A 4,277-nucleotide genomic window follows, 5' to 3' on the forward strand; every position below is an offset into this window, starting at 1 on the left:
AAAGCCCATTAAGGAGACTGAGGTGTCTACCATTCCTGATGCATTTATGGGATGGACAGAAGAATGGAAAGTGGTCTCTCTCTCTCTCTCTCTCTCTCTCTCTCTCTCTCTCTCTCTCTCTCTCTCTCTCTCTCTCTCTCTCTACATTATAACAAATGATTGAATTATCCTCTATTTGTTCTGGTCTTCATACACATTCTTGTTTTATTTTTTTTTTATGTTATCTTATTTATGATCGTTTTGAAGAAATATGAATATGTCCATGAATTTTTTTGTTTTATGTTTCAATGCAATCAAAGTCCTATCTTCACTGTAATTAACGGAGGAATAGAAAGACTGTATGCATATTAAGTAGCCATGAAATACTTGAAGAACAATAATATAGTTATTGTACAACGTAACTATGGAAAACTCAGTTACAAAATGTAAAATAGTTTTCAACTGCCCGACAGTTTCAAGTCTCTGAGCTACATGGCTAGAATAAGCTCTCTCTCTCTCTCTCTCTCTCTCTCTCTCTCTCTCTCTCTCTCTCTCTCTCTCTCTCTCTCTCATCTCTCTCTCTCTCTCTCACTTTAAAGATATCAAGACACTATGAAGAATTTCTTCCCGTTTTTTTATATATTTGTTTCATTCATATCATAATTCGGTCCTTATTCTTGCTTTCTTTATTTCCTCTCTAATTTTGTTACAATAATCTATATCTAAGCGTATAATCCACTATTCAACTGGAAACTAATTTGGGAACATGTAATGAATAAGTATATAGAAAATAAAAGTAGAGAAATTTTGTTTAAGTACGTTCATGAAATTCTAAGTACAGATGATAGGCTAGTAATGATGAAAATAAAAGATGTTAAGGAATGCGGTTGTGGATACATAGAAACTAATATGCATTTGGTATATTTCTGTCCTTCGGTTAAGAATTTGTTGTCCTGGGTATTCGAATTGCTTTGAAAATGCTCTAAATTGAAAACTGACAACAGGTTAAAGATTATTAAACTAGATTTTGAAGCTAACTCAAAAAGGGATGGAAATACAGTAATGGTAATAATAGCAGATTTTATTTCAAGTATCTGGATGGCAAGACAATTGGGAATAAGTGCTGAACAGCAAATTATTAAGTGCATAAAGAATAAACTGTTAAATATATTTAATGTAAATAATATTGGATATAAGAATCATGTTGAGAATATTTTCACAGATCAGTATGTTTCTAATTCAAAAACATATTTAGGAAAATAATAATCTCTATAGCAATATTTCTGTATTAAAAAAATGTATTGATGATAAAATCTAATTGTATTTTCATAGTATATTATATATATCATTATTATGAGGAAGTTAAGGTAACCAAAATTAATAAAATTGCTAGCAAGGTTTAGATTCTATCGTAATATTTAGACTACGGACCTTTCCCATGAGTATTTGTAAAGTATTGGGAAATATTACTTAAGTTCTTTGTATTAATATATCATTTTATGTGGCATTTTAGGAGGAATTTAAGAAAGCCAATATTATAAAATTACTGGCAAGGTTTAGACTACATCGTAATATTCAGACTCCAGACCTTTTGCCACGAGCCTTTGTAAAGCGGTCGGAAATATCACATAAGTCCTGTCACATTAAGAAATTCCTTTTGAAGTCGTGTTTTAGTTATTTTGCTGTTCCATCCAGACAGGTAAATAATTGGCTGATCTTGTTTTTCTGTTGGTTGTTCATTTGTTTTTTCACTTTGTGTTACTACAGTGAGTATACCATTCTCATCAATCTTCAACTTTTTTCGATAACAAATATTGTTATAGATAGTATAGGAACTAAACTCACATTAACTCATGAGTACTATTATTCCTCGAGCGTAGACGCGAGAGTACACATAGATGGTTTAAAGTTATTTGAGCCAAGAGGTATGTCTACTATACTGTAGGTTCTAGAGCCTTCATATATGCGGCCCTAAGACTATACAAGCAGCTCTCACTTGCCATCCTTAAAGACTGATGATATTAAGTCTTTCAAGAAGAAACTGAAGACGTTTTGTTAATTTGATGATATAGATTTGACAATTAACACGAATATTCTGTGAGACACTCTAAATCCATAAGAATGTATACAATAAACAGATCTTGAGGGCCTTGTTGGGCACAGGGCTCCCTTGTGTGATAGGACCAGAAAAATAGCCCTTTAACCCTGGATAGGTACGCTCCTCGGACACCCCTTTAAGGGTATACTCGGACGCGAACGACCCCGACGCCAAAAAAAATTCTTGAAAAATCAGTTTTTGCAGTAACCTCCTTTTTTCTTTTGCCAAAAAAAACTATTTATTATAAATATTTTAAAAAATTAAGTAGAAAAAAAAGACCTGACATAAAAATTCATAAAAAAGAGTTTATACATATATACACAAATCCTTTTAGGAATTGATTCTTGAATGTTTAGGACACATCTTGATGTATTTTGGATGAAGTCAGACCCATGGAGGTGAAGATCTGAAATGAGAAAAAAGGGTAACTTTTTTTGGCCAAATAAATTTGTCCAAATTTCATGAATTTTTTTGGGTACCCAAAATGAAATAGGAAGTGGCTAATTTTTTTAGGGAATAAACATATGTTATCCTAAAATAGAAATATGTTAAAAAAATCTTCATTATTTGTAAATTACATTTATATCAGGGGCCATATCTAAAGGTAATTTTTTGAGTACTTAGAAATTTCGTAAAAAAATACATATATTTATTATATAATATGATATTTATGCAGGTAAAAATATACCAAAATATCACAAATTCTATAGGGAACAAGAATATATATAGATAGGGCAGCTTACGCTTCGGATATGTCCACAAAATGGCCGCCAACCACACTGACTCAGACTCCCTAATCTGCCACTTGAAATGTAGGAAGGGTATGTCAATTTCAAGGTGTTATTTACTAATCTAATTAGTATTGGATATGCATAAAAATTGTATGGTGGGTTGCTGGATAATTGTCGATTATTTTACGACTATAAAATTAAAATTCTGACCCAAAAAATTTTTTTGAAGGGAAATAAAATCGAAAAAAAAATAAAAATGTAAAACAATATAATATTTTAGCTAAAAAAATTGGATGATATTCAATCAAAAAAAAAGTAAACAAAATTTTCCGACAAATAAACATCTAGAGGAATCATTACTCTGTGATAGTTCCATGGTACGTAGTAATTTTGAAAGAATTGGGAAAAAACGAAAAAATGGCAATCACCGGAAAATCGAACACATACCTATATATACGCCATATCTGGCTAAAAAAAAAGATAGGCATGGGTAGCCAGATCATCTAGAAACACTTTCCAACACTATAAAAGTATAAGTTTTGCGACACTACTTGCCAATCCTTACGGTAACATGACTAAGCAAAAAAATGCAAAACAAATAAAAAGGGGCACTCGCGGAAAAATGGCTAACATTCTAATATACGGCATTTCAGAAAAAAAAAATTCAGCCACGTACTAGGCAAACCATCAAGGCACATTTTCCGACAAATAAACATCCAAATGAATCATTGCTCTGTGATAGTTCCTTAGTACGTAGTAATTTTGAAAGAAATGGGAAAAAACGAAAAAATGGCAATCACAGGAAAATCGAACACATACCTATATATACGCCATATCTGGCTAAAAAAAGAAGATAGGCATGGGTAGCCAGATCATCTAGAAACACTTTCCAACACTATAAAATTATAAGTTTTGCGACACTACTTGCCAATTCCTTACGGTAACATGACTAAGCAAAAAAATGCAAAACAAATAAAAAGGGGCAATCGTGGAAAAATGGCCATTCTAATATACGGCATTTCAGAAAAAAAAAATTTCAGTCACGTGCTAGGCAAACCATCAAGGCACATTTTCCGACAAATAAACATATAAATGAAATATTACTCTGTGATAGTTCCTTAGTACGTAGTAATTTTGAAAGAAATGGGGAAAAAACGAAAAAATGGCAATCACAGGAAAATCGAACACATACTTATATATACGCCATATCTGGCTAAAAAAAAAAAATAGGCATGGGTAGCCAGATCATCTAGAAACACTTTCCAACACTATAAAAATATAAGTTTTGCGACACTACTTGCCAATTCCTTACGGTAACATGACTAAGCAAAAAAATGCAAAACAAATAAAAAGGGGCACTCGCGGAAAAATGCCCAACATTCTAATATACGGCATCTCAGATAAAAAAAAAAGACATGCACGTGTTAGCCCAACCATCAAGGCACACTTTCTAACACAAACATGAAAAA

The sequence above is a fragment of the Palaemon carinicauda genome, chromosome 3 (genome assembly GCF_036898095.1).
Source record: "Palaemon carinicauda isolate YSFRI2023 chromosome 3, ASM3689809v2, whole genome shotgun sequence".
Classification (NCBI taxonomy): domain Eukaryota; kingdom Metazoa; phylum Arthropoda; class Malacostraca; order Decapoda; family Palaemonidae; genus Palaemon; species Palaemon carinicauda.